The sequence below is a fragment of the Thalassophryne amazonica genome, chromosome 1 (assembly GCF_902500255.1).
Source record: "Thalassophryne amazonica chromosome 1, fThaAma1.1, whole genome shotgun sequence".
NCBI classification, from domain to species: Eukaryota; Metazoa; Chordata; class Actinopteri; order Batrachoidiformes; family Batrachoididae; genus Thalassophryne; species Thalassophryne amazonica.
Window position 1 is genome coordinate 92,114,719 of NC_047103.1, and position 14,332 is coordinate 92,129,050.

The following is a 14,332-nucleotide window of genomic DNA, read 5'->3' on the forward strand; positions in this document are numbered from 1 at the left end:
GTCTCCTGTCTATCTGGTCTCTTTGTTCTCTGGGACTTCCGCACTTTGTCCAGGGACCATCGTGGGTACCCACATACTGTGAGGGCTTTCCAGACAAGTTGTTGTTCTTTAGCCCTTCCCTCTGCAGTTGTGGGCATCTGTAGGGCTCTGTGTTGAAGCGTCCTGATCACCCCGAGCTTGTGTTCAAGGGGGTGGTTTGAGCCAAAGAGCAGATATTGGTCAGTGTGAGTTGGTTTTCTGTAAACCCCTGTCAGTAAACCCCCTAAACAGTGATACAATCCGACATGATTCAGTGACTTGAAATCGATTCTGTAAATTTTTAGCCAAAAATTCAACCACTCTGACTATGAAATAAATACCTGGATAGTTGTGTGAAGCGGGTAATCAATCAATCAATCAATTTTTTTATATAGCGCCAAATCACAACAAACAGTTGCCCCAAGGCGCTTTATATTGTAAGGCAAGGCCATACAATAATTATGTAAAACCCCAACGGTCAAAACGACCCCCTGTGAGCAAGCACTTGGCTACAGTGGGGAAGGAAGAACTCCCTTTTAACAGGAAGAAACCTCCAGCAGAACCAGGCTCAGGGAGGGGCAGTCTTCAGCTGGGACTGGTTGGGGCTGAGGGAGAGAACCAGGAAAAAGACATGCTGTGGAGGGGAGCAGAGATCGATCACTAATGATTAAATGCAGAGTGGTGCATACAGAGCAAAAACAGAAAGAAACAGTGCATCATGGGAACCCCCCAGCAGTCTACGTCTATAGCAGCATAACTAAGGGATGGTTCAGGGTCACCTGATCCAGCCCTAACTATAAGCTTTAGCAAAAAGGAAAGTTTTAAGCCTAATCTTAAAAGTAGAGAGGGTGTCTGTCTCCCTGATCTGAATTGGGAGCTGGTTCCACAGGAGAGGAGCCTGAAAGCTGAAGGCTCTGCCTCCCATTCTACTCTTACAAACCCTAGGAACTACAAGTAAGCCTGCAGTCTGAGAGCGAAGCGCTCTATTGGGGTGATATGGTACTATGAGGTCCCTAAGATAAGATGGGACCTGATTATTCAAAACCTTATAAGTAAGAAGAAGAATTTTAAATTCTATTCTAGAATTAACAGGAAGCCAATGAAGAGAGGCCAATATGGGTGAGATATGCTCTCTCCTTCTAGTCCCCGTCAGTACTCTAGCTGCAGCATTTTGAATTAACTGAAGGCTTTTTAGGGAACTTTTAGGACAACCTGATAATAATGAATTACAATAGTCCAGCCTAGAGGAAATAAATGCATGAATTAGTTTTTCAGCATCACTCTGAGACAAGACCTTTCTGATTTTAGAGATATTGCGTAAATGCAAAAAAGCAGTCCTACATATTTGTTTAATATGCGCTTTGAATGACATATTCTGATCAAAAATGACTCCAACATTTCTCACAGTATTACTAGAGGTCAGGGTAATGCCATCCAGAGTAAGGATCTGGTTAGACACCATGTTTCTAAGATTTGTGGGGCCAAGTACAATAACTTCAGTTTTATCTGAGTTTAAAAGCAGGAAATTAGAGGTCATCCATGTCTTTATGTCTGTAAGACAATCCTGCAGTTTAGCTAATTGGTGTGTGTCCTCTGGCTTCATGGATAGATAAAGCTGGGTATCATCTGCGTAACAATGAAAATTTAAGCAATACCGTCTAATAATACTACCTAAGGGAAGCATGTATAAAGTGAATAAAATTGGTCCTAGCACAGAACCTTGTGGAACTCCATAATTAACTTTAGTCTGTGAAGAAGATTCGCCATTTACATGAACAAATTGTAATCTATTAGACAAATATGATTCAAACCACCGCAGCGCAGTGCCTTTAATACGTAAGGCATGCTCTAATCTCTGTAATAAAATTTTATGGTCAACAGTATCAAAAGCAGCACTGAGGTCTAACAGAACAAGCACAGAGATGAGTCCACTGTCCGAGGCCATAAGAAGATCATTTGTAACCTTCACTAATGCTGTTTCTGTACTATGATGAATTCTAAAACCTGACTGAAACTCTTCAAATAGACCATTCCTCTGCAGATGATCAGTTAGCTGTTTTACAACTACCCTTTCAAGAATTTTTGAGAGAAAAGGAAGGTTGGAGATTGGCCTATAATTAGCTAAGATAGCTGGGTCAAGTGATGGCTTTTTAAGTAATGGTTTAATTACTGCCACCTTAAAAGCCTGTGGTACATAGCCAACTAACAAAGATAGATTGATCATATTTAAGATCGAAGCATTAAATAATGGTAGGGCTTCCTTGAGCAGCCTGGTAGGAATGGGGTCTAATAAACATGTTGATGGTTTGGATGAAGTAACTAATGAAAATAACTCAGACAGAACAATCGGAGAGAAAGAGTCTAACCAAATACCGGCATCACTGAAAGCAGCCAAAGATAACGATACGTCTTTAGGATGGTTATGAGTAATTTTTTCTCTAATAGTTAAAATTTTGTTAGCAAAGAAAGTCATGAAGTCATTACTAGTTAAAGTTAATGGAATACTCAGCTCAATAGAGCTCTGACTCTTTGTCTTCTTATTTTCTTCAATTAGTGATGAGTAGAAAGATGTCCTAGCTTTACGGAGGGCTTTTTTATAGAGCAACAGACTCTTTTTCCAGGCTAAGTGAAGATCTTCTAAATTAGTGAGACGCCATTTCCTCTCCAACTTACGGGTTATCTGCTTTAAGCTATGAGTTTGTGAGTTATACCACGGAGTCAGGCACTTCTGATTTAAAGCTCTCTTTTTTAGAGGAGCTACAGCATCCAAAGTTGTCTTCAATGAGGATGTAAAACTATTGACGAGATACTCTATCTCACTTACAGAGTTTAGGTAGCTACTCTGCACTGTGTTGGTATATGGCATTAGAGAACATAAAGAAGGAATCATATCCTTAAACCTAGTTACAGCGCTTTCTGAAAGACTTCTAGTGTAATGAAACTTATTCCCCACTGCTGGGTAGTCCATCAGAGTAAATGTAAATGTTATTAAGAAATGATCAGACAGAAGGGAGTTTTCAGGGAATACTGTTAAGTCTTCTATTTCCATACCATAAGTCAGAACAAGATCTAAGATATGATTAAAGTGGTGGGTGGACTCATTTACTTTTTGAGCAAAGCCAATAGAGTCTAATAATAGATTAAATGCAGTGTTGAGGCTGTCATTCTCAGCATCTGTGTGGATGTTAAAATCGCCCACTATAATTATCTTATCTGAGCTAAGCACTAAGTCAGACAAAAGGTCTGAAAATTCACAGAGAAACTCACAGTAATGACCAGGTGGACGATAGATAATAACAAATAAAACTGGTTTTTGGGACTTCCAATTTGGATGGACAAGACTAAGAGTCAAGCTTTCAAATGAATTAAAGCTCTGTCTGGGTTTTTGATTAATTAATAAGCTGGAATGGAAGATTGCTGCTAATCCTCCGCCCCGGCCCGTGCTACGAGCATTCTGACAGTTAGTGTGACTCGGGGGTGTTGACTCATTTAAACTAACATATTCATCCTGCTGTAACCAGGTTTCTGTAAGGCAGAATAAATCAATATGTTGATCAATTATTATATCATTTACCAACAGGGACTTAGAAGAGAGAGACCTAATGTTTAATAGACCACATTTAACTGTTTTAGTCTGTGGTGCAGTTGAAGGTGCTATATTATTTTTTCTTTTTGAATTTTTATGCTTAAATAGATTTTCGCTGGTTATTGGTAGTCTGGGAGCAGGCACCGTCTCTACGGGGATGGGGTAATGAGGGGATGAATCAGTGGACTGAACTGGAGTTCGCAGTAAGGTGCCAATATTTTTTTTTTTTTTTTTACCAGTATTGGCTTCATTTAAAACTCTGGTTTGCAGAAAAAAGGTCTTCATTTTCCACTCCAGATCAATGTGATGAGAGGTCATTGTCACATACCCTTGATTTAAGCATGATGTCCAGCCATCCGTCATTATTGCTACTTGTCCAGCGTTGTGTGAAATAAGATGGCTCTTAGTAGGTGGTTGGAGAGAATTGTCGTGTTGCCGTGGTATTTCACCTGACCTTTTCAAGGGGTATCTCGGCACCAGAGCAGGCTGTGCTATCCCTAAATAGGACAGCCTTGATGCACACACTGCTGCCTAAGTCTAGTGTCATTGAGATCTTCAGTTGAGCTACGACCATCAGATGTGAGCTCTCTACATGCGGAAATGTTGCAATTTAAGTTGACCATTGATGTGTGAATGAGTTTGCCTGTCTGCATGTGACCCTACATTAGACTGGTGTCCTGTCCAGGGTGTATCCTGCTTCTCATCCTATGATTGCTGACATAGGGTCCAGTCCCTCCATGAACCTTGATTAGAATAAGTGGATATACAGTAGGTATAGTTGTATGCAAAAGTTTGGACAGCCTGATAATTTTCATGATTTTCCTTTATAAATCATTGGTTGTCTGGATGAGAAATTTCAGTTAAATATATCATATAGCAGACAAACACAGATATTTGAGAAGTGAAATGAAATGTCTAGTATTTACAGAAAGTTTGCAATAATTCTTTAAACAAAATTAGGCAGGTGCATAAATTTTGGCACCATTGTCATTTTATTTATTTGAATACACTCACACACTCATCTCCAACCGCATAGTCCAATTAAGGGGGGCTGGAGCCTATACCAGGGGTCATAGAGCACGAGGCGGGGTACACCCAGGACAGGATGCCACTCTGTTTGAATACATTTAGCACTAATTATTGGAACACAAAATTGGTTTGGTAAGCTCACTGGCCCTTGACCTCCTTACACAGGTGAATCCAATCATGAGAAAGGGGTATTTAAGGTGGCCATTTGCAAACGTTTCCCCTCTTTGCATCTCTTCTAATGAGTGGCAACATGGGAGCCTCTAAACACCTCTCAAATGACCTGAAAACAAAGATGGTTAAACATCATGGTTTAGGGGAAAGATACAAAAAGCTATGTCAGAGATTTCAGCTGTCAGTTTCCACTGTGAGGAACATAGTGAGGAAATGGAAGACCACAGGCACAATACTACTTGGGGAGGTGATGGTCTAGTGGTTAAGGTGTTGGGCTAGAGTCCAGAAGATCATGGGTTAAAATCCCTGCCTGACTGGAAAATCACTAAGGGCCCCTGGGCAAGGCCTTTAATCCACTATTGCTCCCGGTGTGTAGTGAGCGCCTTGTATGGCAGCACCCTGACATCGGGGTGAATGTGAGACATAATTGTAAAGCGCTTTGAGTGTCTGATGCAGATGGAAAAGCGCTATATAAATGCAGTCCATTTACTTAAGGCCCAAAGTGGCAGGTCAAGAAAAATCTCAGATAAGCTGAAGTGAAGGATGGTGAGAACAGTAGTCAACCCACAGACCTGCTCCAAAGACCTACAACATGATTTTGCTGCAGATAGTGTGTCTGTGCATCATTCAACTATACAGTGCACTTTTCACAAAGACATGCTGTATGATGCTGTAATGCTGAGCAAGCCTATTCTGCGTACACACTACAAACCGAGTCGCTTGAGGTATGCTAAAGCACATTTTGACAAGCCAGCTTCATTTTGGAATAAGGTGCTGTGGACTGATGAAACTAAAATTGAGTTATTTGGACATAACAAGGGGGCAGTATGCATGGCTGAAAAAGAACACACCATTCCAAGAAAAATGCTTGCTTCCTTCAGTAAAATTTGGAAGTGGTTCCATCATGCTGTGGGGCTGTGTGGCCAGTGCAGGTACTGGGAATCTTGTTAAAGTTCAGGGTCACATGGATTCCAGTAAATATCAGCAGTCTCTTGAGAACAATGTCCATGAAACAGTGACAAAGTTGAAGATGCGCCAGGGCTGGATCTTTCAACAAGACAATGACCCTAAACACTGCTCAAAATCGATGAAGGCATTCATGCAGAGGAAAAAGTATAATGTTCTGGAATGGGCATCCTGAATATTATTGAAAATCTGTGGTGTGATTTTAAGCGGTCTGTCCGTGCTTGGAAACCAACAAACCTGAGATGTTTTGTAAAGAAGAATGGTCCAAAATACCTTCAACCAGAATCCAGACTCTCATTCGAAGCTATAGGAAATGTTTAGAGGCTGTTATTTCTGCAAAAGGAGGAGCTACTAAATATTGATTTTTTTTCTGTTGTGGTGCCCAAATTTATGCACCTGCCTAATTTTGTTTAAAGCATTATTGCACACTTTCTGTAAATCCTATAAACTTCACTTTACTTCTCAAATATCACTGTGTTTGTCTGCTATACAACCCCTGGCAAAAATTATGGAATCACTGGCCTCGGAGGATGTTCATTCAGTTGTTTAATTTTGTAGAAAAAAAGCAGATCACAGACATGACACAAAACTAAAGTCATTTCAAATGGCAACTTTCTGGCTTTAAGAAACATTATCAGCTTTGCAGGTTGGAGCCTTGTCACCATTTTCTTCAACTTCCACCAAAGATTTTCATTTGGATTAAGATCCGGACTATTTGCAGGCCATGACATTGACCCTATGTGTCTTTTTGCAAGGAATGTTTTCACAGTTTTTGCTCTATGGCAAGATGCATTATCATCTTGAGAAATGATTTCATCATCCCCAAACATCCTTTCAATTGATGGGATAAGAAAAGTGTCCAAAATATCAACGTAAACTTGTGCATTTATTGATGATGTAATGACAGCCATCTCCCCAGTGCCTTTACCTGACATGCAGCCCCATATCATCAATGACTGTGGAAATTTACATGTTCTCTTCAGGCAGTCATCTTTATAAATCTCATTGGAACGGCACCAAACAAAAGTTACAGCATCATCACCTTGCCCAATGCAGATTCGAGATTCATCACTGAATATGACTTTCATCCAGTCATCCACAGTCCATGATTGCTTTTCCTTAGCCCATTGTAACCTTGTTTTTTTCTGTTTAGGTGTTAATGATGGCTGTCGTTCAGCTTTTCTGTATGTAAATCCCATTTCCTTTAGGCGGTTTCTTACAGTTCGGTCACAGAAGTTGACTCCAGTTTCCTCCCATTCGTTCCTCATTTGTTTTGTTGTGCATTTTGGATTTTTGAGACATATTGCTTTAAGTTTTCTGTCTTGACGGTTTGATGTCTTCCTTGGTCTACCAGTATGTTTGCCTTTAACAACCTTCCCATGTTGTTTGTATTTTGTCCAGAGTTTAGACACAGCTGACTGTGAACAACCAACATCTTCTGCAACATTGTGTGATGATTTACCCTCTTTTAAGAGTTTGATAATCCTCTCCTTTGTTTCAATTGACATCTCTTGTGTTGGAGCCATGATTCATGTCAGTCCACTTGGTGCAACAGCTCTCCAAGGTGTGATCACTCCTTTTTAGATGCAGACTAACGAGCAGATCTGATTTGATGCAGGTGTTAGTTTTGGGGATGAAAATTTACAGGGTGATTCCATAATTTATTCCTCAGAATTGAGTGAGTCCATTTTTTTTCCTTCTGCTTGGTCTAAAAAAGTAACCGTTACTGACTGCCACAATTATTTTTTTCCTGATTTCTTATAGTGTTTCTTAAAGCCAGAAAGTTGCCATTTGAAATGACTTTAGTTTTGTGTCATGTCTGTGATCTGCTTTTTTTCTACAAAATTAAACAACTGAATGAACATCCTCCGAGGCCGGTGATTCCATAATTTTTGCCAGGGGTTGTTGCCTTGGGGTTCCCCCGGAGGAGCTGGGGGAGGTGTGTGTGGATCAGAAGGTCTGGGCGGCTTTGCTTGAGCTGCTGCCCCCGCGACCCGACTCCGGATAAAGCGGAAGAAAATGGATGGATGGATTGTATGATACATTTAACTGAAATTGCTGATCCAAACAACCAATGATTTATAAAGGAAATCATGGAAATCATCGGGGCACCCAAACTTTTACATACAACTGTAGCTGCTTCACATCATATAGGGCCCCATCACACTAGAGCAGGAATGCCACACAAACCACGCAAATTCCAAAAACAAGCAGAATTTGAGCTGCATTCATACAGGACAAACATTTGAACAGCTGTGAATGAATGCCGTTGGAATACCCAGAATGTGGTTCAAAGCCCTCTAGAATGATTCGCGCACATCGGGAGAGCAGCAGCTCCCAAATCCAGGTTGACTATCCAGAGTGGGTGGAAGGCGGCGGTGGGGCAGGGCAGCACTATGGTCTGATCTTTTGAAGACCTGTCTTGTTGTGACAAGACAGGTCTGCTGGGTGTCAAATGACATCCAATCCATGGACGAAATTGCATGTAAACCAAGGTCCCCTAACCATTACATCAGTGGAGTACATGTGTGATTGGATCACCAAGGTGCACACCCACAGCCATTATTACCAGAAGGGGTGAAAGTCAGATTAGATTCTTGCAGAAACTGTGCATATTGAAGATATGAAAAACTGCTCTTAACCCACCTGTGGCACTGAGCAAAGATGCTTGACAGGGTAGGGGACGATGATTATTATCAGCTTTAGGGCGCAAGTAAGATTACTTTGTCCAGCACCTTCCAGCCAAGCTGCAATCATGTGCCAAGCAGACATGTCGACTAGTTTTGTGCTGCAGAGGGTTTTCCGAGAAGCGGTGAGGAAAGGCAACACCAAGGAGCTGCACTTGTTGCTACAGAACATGACAAACTGCAAGTTCAACATAAACTCCATCAGCCCAGAAGGACAGACGGCATTCCACTAGTCCATCATTGACGGGAACCTGGAGGTGGTAAAACTGCTGGTGTAATTTGGCACAGATATCCGACTTCCCAACAGGGAAGGGTGGAGAACAGTCATTTATAGCTACAAGTTTGTGCCAGATTTAAAGGAAAAAAATAAACAACTTTGGAAGCACTGCCCTTAGTCTGACCCGTCACCAAGGACCTGTTTGCCTTGGGAGATCCTACAGGGAGCACAAAGCCCCCGACAACATAGCTCCTAGGATCATCCGGGTACGCAAACTCCCCCACCACAATAACGTGGCAGCTAGAGGGGGAGGCAGTTCAGAACCTCCATGACCAGTAAAAGATCAAGGACCGAGACGTCGCCCGGTATGGCGGAGCCGGGGACCCACCCTGGAGCCAGGTCTGGGGTTGGGGCTCGCGCGCGAGCACCTGGTGGTTGGGCCTTAGCCCATGGGGCCCGAGCACCTGGTGTTTGGGCCTTAGCCCATGTGGCCCGAGCACCTGGTGGTTGGGCCTTAGCCCATGGGGCCCGAGCACCTGGTGGTTGGGCCTTAGCCCATGGGGCCCGGCCGGGCTCAGCCTGAAAGAGTGACGTGGGCCTGCCATCCTGTGGGTTCACCACCTGCAGAGAGGGCCATGGGGGTCGGGTGCAGAGAGGATTGGGTGGCGGTCGAGGGCGGGTGGCCCGGTCCATGCTCACAGCCCCTTGCTGTTGGGACATGGAATGTCACCTCGCTAGGGGGGAAGGAGCCTGAGCTTGTGCGGGAGGTTGAGAGATACCGACTAGAGATAGTCCGGCTCACCTCCACGCACAGCTTGGGCTCTGGTACCCAACTCCTGGAGAGGGGCTGGACACTTCATTTTTCTGGCGTCGCCCACGGGGAGAGGCGGAGAGCTGGGGTCACATTGCTTATTGCTCCCCAGCTCAGTCGCCAAGTGTTGGAGTTCACTCTGGTGAACGAGAGGGTCGCGTCCCTACGCCTTCGGGTCGGGGACAGGTCTCTCACCATTGTCTCGGCCTATGGGCCGAGCGGCAGTGCAGAGTACCCGACCTTCCTGGAGTCCCTGGGAGGGGTACTAGATAGCGCTCTGACTGGGGACTCCATTGTTCTCCTGGGGGATTTCAACGCCCACGTGGGTGGCGACAGTGAGACCTGGAGAGGGGTGATCGGGAAGCACGGCCTCCCCGATCTGAAGTGGTGTTCAGTTGTTGGAATTCTGTGCTAGTCACAGTTTGTCCATCACGAACACCATGTTCGAGCACAAGGGTGTCCATAAGTGCACGTGACACCAGGACACCCTGAGCCGGAGGTCGATGATCAACTTTGTAGTCGTATCATCTGACCTTCGGCCATGTTTCTTGGACACTCGAGTGAAGAGAGGGGCAGAGCTGTCGACTGATCACCACCTGGTGGTGAGTTGGATCCGCTGGGAGGGTAGGAAGCCGGTCAGACCGTATCGTGAGGGTCTGCTGGGAACGACTGGCGGAACCCTCTGTCAGCGAGGCCTTCAACTCCCACCTCCAGGAGAGCTTCTCCCAGATCCCGGGGGAGGTTGGAGACATGGAATCCGAGTGGACCATGTTCTCCACCTCTATTGTCGATGCGGCTGCTCGTAGCTGTGGTCGCAAGGTCTCTGGTGCCTGTCGCGGCGGCAATCACCGAACCCGGTGGTGGACACCGGAAGTAAGGGATGCCGTCAAGCTGAAGAAGGAGTCCTACTTATCTTTGTTGGTAGGTGGGACCCCAGAGGCAGCTGACAGGTACCGGCAGGCCAAGTGTGCCACAGCCCGTGCGGTCGCAGAGGCAAAAACTTGGGTCTGGGAGGAGTTCGGGGAGGCTATGGAGGAGGACTATCGGTCGGTTTCGAAGAGATTCTGGCAAACCGTCCGATGCCTCAGGAGGTGGAAGCAGCTCTCCACCAGCACTGTTTACGGTGCGGGTGGGGAGCTGTTGATCCTGACTGGCGATGTTGTCGGAAGGTGGAAGGAGTACTTCGAGGATCTCCTCAATCGCATCGTCACGTCTTCCGAAGAGGAAGCAGAGGCGGACTCATCCATTACCCAGGCCGAAGTCACCGAGGTGGTTAGAAAGCTTCTCGTTGGCAAGGACCCTGGGGTGGATGAAATCCGTCCTGAGTACCTTAAGTCTCTGGATGTTGTGGGGCTGTCTTGGCTGACACGCCTCTGCAACACCGCGTGGCGATCAGGGACAGTGCCTCTGGATTGGCAGACTGGGGTGGTGATCCCTCTGTTTAAGAAGGGGGACCGGAGGGTGTATTCCAACTAAAGGGGTTCACACTCCTCAGCCTCCCAGGTAAGGTCTATTCCAGAGTACTGGAGAGGAGAATTCGACCGATGGTTGAACCTCGGATTCAGGAGGAGCAGTGTGGTTTTCGTCCTGGTCGCAGCACACTGGACCAGCTCTACATGCTTCATCGGGTGCTCGAGGGTTCATGGGAGTTTGCCCAACCAGTCCACATGTGTTTTATGGATCTGGAGAAGGCGTTCGACCGTGTCCCTCGGGGCGCCCTGTGGGGAGTGCTCCGGGAGTACGGGGTCCGGGGTCCTTTGCTAAGGGGTATCCGGTCCCTGTACGACCGCAGCAGGAGCTTGGTTCGCATTGCCGGTAGTAAGTCAAACCTGTTTCCAGTGCACGTTGGCCTCCGCCAGGGCTGCCCTTTGTCACTGGTTCTGTTCATTATTTTTATAGACAGAATTTCTAGGCGCAGCCAGGGTGTAGAGGGGATCTGGTTTGGGAACCACAGAATCTCGTCTCTGCTGTTTGCGGACGATGTGGTTCTGTTGGCTTCATCAAATCAGGACCTTCAGCGTGCACTGGGGCGGTTTGCAGCCGAGTGTGAAGCGTCCGGGATGAAAATCAGCACCTCCAAATCCGAGGCCATGGTTCTCGACCGGAAAAAGGTGCTTTGCCCTCTTCAGGTCGGTGGAGTGTCCTTGCCTCAAGTGGAGGAGTCTAAGTATCTCGGGGTCTTGTTCTCGAGTGAGGGACGGATGGAGCATGAGATCGATAGACGGATCGGTGCAGCATCTGCAGTGATGCAGTCGCTGTATCGGACTGTCATGGTGAAGAGAGAGCTGAGTAGGGGGGCAAAGCTCTCGATTTACCGATCGATCTACGTTCCGATCCTCACCTATGGTCATGAGATTTGGCTCATGACCGAAAGAACGAGATCACGAGTACAAGTGGCCGAGATGAGTTTCCTCCACTGGGTGGCTGGGCGCTCCCTTAGAGATAGGGTGAGGAGCTCGGTCACTCGGGAGGAGCTTGGAGTCGAGCCGCTGCTCCTCCACGTCGAAAGGAGTCAGTTGAGGTAGCTCGGGCATCTTTTCCGGATGCCCCCTGGACGCCTCGCTGGAAAGGTGTTCCGGGCACGTCCCACTGGGAGGAGGCCCCGGGGAAGACCCAGGACACGCTGGAGGGATTACATCTCTCGGCTGGCTTGGGAACACCTTGGGGTTCCCCCGGAGGAGCTGGGGGAGGTGTGTGTGGATCGGGAGGTCTGGGCGGCTTTGCTTGAGCTGCTGCCCCACGACCCGACTCAGGATAAAGCGGAAGAAAATGGATGAATGGATGGACTTTGGAAGCATCACCACCAACCACTACAAAGCAATCAAACGTGGCTCTCTTTGCACTCTCGAATCCAAAACCCAACACTGCTTTCACGCAGTGCTTCTCCAGGAAAATTTCAAATAAAATAACTAATCCACAGTTTCCTCTTCCTCAGTGGGGACACATGACACGACACATGATGCTCACCATCACAGTGACAGCCCATTCAGCTGTGCGCAGTGCACCATGGCTCCGAGACGCACTGACTCGCTGCGCAGCTCACCTGACCAGGCTGTTACAGATACATGGTCATGCTCTCTCATGGCTTACACAATGTATATGAATTATGATCATCAGCTAGCTTATTAGTTGTAATATCACATGCAGCTGCGTGATGCCCTGCCCCACGGCAAGTCAAAGCCTCTGTGTGGTGCGCTACTTACACCCATAATATCATGATATTATAGATCCATTTTCAGTCCATCTCATGTCAGAGGATGTATCTGTATTATCATGTTATCATGGCTGTTAGACCCCGTCCAGATGGTCACACTGCACATCAGTGCATCACCGAGATGCGCTGACTCGTTGTGACACATGGTGTATTTGGTGTGATTGTGCAATGTCTTGTGCACATAATGATTGCGTGCCATAGACTTTGCGCATTGTAATATTTCCTTTGCATGCCCCGAACAGGAGGGGGGTCCGGCACAATCTGGACGTGCCAGCAGGATTTGCCGTGCCTGATCCATTTTGAGGTTCCCTCAAACGTGATCATAATGCTCCGAATGTACAACTGCCCTTCAACCACCTTTCGAATATTCTCCAGTTCGAAGGCACCATGACAGTGGTGTACATGTTCTCTGCATTTGTGCTGGCCATGCAAATTTGGTGGATTTTGTTAAGTGCCACAGGAAGGACCATTGGATGCTCCTTACCACTCACTGGGGACATCTACATCTCCAGATGTAGAGACAAAGCCACCTGGATCCTCTGAGTCTACACCCACCCTGCGCACAGTCTGTTCACACCCCTTCCCTCTGGAAGGAAGCTGTGCAGCATCCGGGAACAAAACGTCCAGACTGAAAAACAGCTTCTACCCGAATGCTGTCAGACTGTTGAACAGTTCAACATCCACCACCAAACTGTGATCATTGCACTACATGCATATTGTCACCTTCTTAATACTGTAACACTGCTGCCAACCCTGTGCCTTGTATATATATTCTGTGGCCACAGGGGTGCGCATATTGTACAATGCAGAAATTTATATTGCAAAAGTTTATACAATAGGTTAGGTAAAAAAAAACTGTCACAGTTAACTACACCGAGACCTCTAGAAACTGCATTTCGCTCTGCCTGTAAGGGTCGAGTGACAAAAAGTGAGTCAGTCTGAGTCTGAATGCTGTACAAGGAATTGAAATGCAGCTCGAATTGCACGAATGTCCTTTGAATGTCTATTCGTATGGCATTCATGCTCATTCATGCTCCAGTGTGACGAAGAGGAGAGTTGAATTCATACAGCCCCTCGAACATAGGTGAAATGGTTTGAATTGCATACAAATGTCCTATCGCATTCTGTATGACTGCTACTCGACCGCTGTTCAAATGTTTTCCAACACAGACACAACACAAGTGGAGTGCCTGTGCTCTGGCCACACGAATGTCCTGAATGCTGTATGAGGTATTTGAGTGCAGCTCGAATTTGCATGACTGTTGGTCGAATCCTCATTCTTACAGACTCGGGCTCATTCCTGCTCTAGTGTGACGGGGGTATTAGTGATGTGTGGGAAAACATTTTTGTTTTGTTTCTCTCAAAATCTTGTTTTGTTTGTTTTGACAGCACATTTTTCTATACTTCACTTCAGGCAATATTCATCTATGTTTTGGTTATGGTTGTGTCATGATGAAGTTTAACATTAGGGTTAATGTTTCCCCATGCATCACATTGTGACGCAAAGGGACTACCAAAATTCTCCACGTTGACATTCGGTGAAAACAGCTCTTTTGCATCAAAATGTGACATGTTGGGTGTAAAACTGCATTGTCTCAGCACCTTCACCTCTCACTGAATTCTGATGTTCATG

At 45.9% G+C, this 14,332-nt stretch overlaps 1 protein-coding gene across 3 annotated transcripts in view; it reads left to right on the plus strand.

Annotated features, from left to right (window-relative positions):
- LOC117512565 (putative ferric-chelate reductase 1) overlaps positions 1–14,332 on the plus strand; it is an 84,962-nt gene that overhangs the window by 37,581 nt on the left and 33,049 nt on the right. The window lies entirely within an intron of this gene.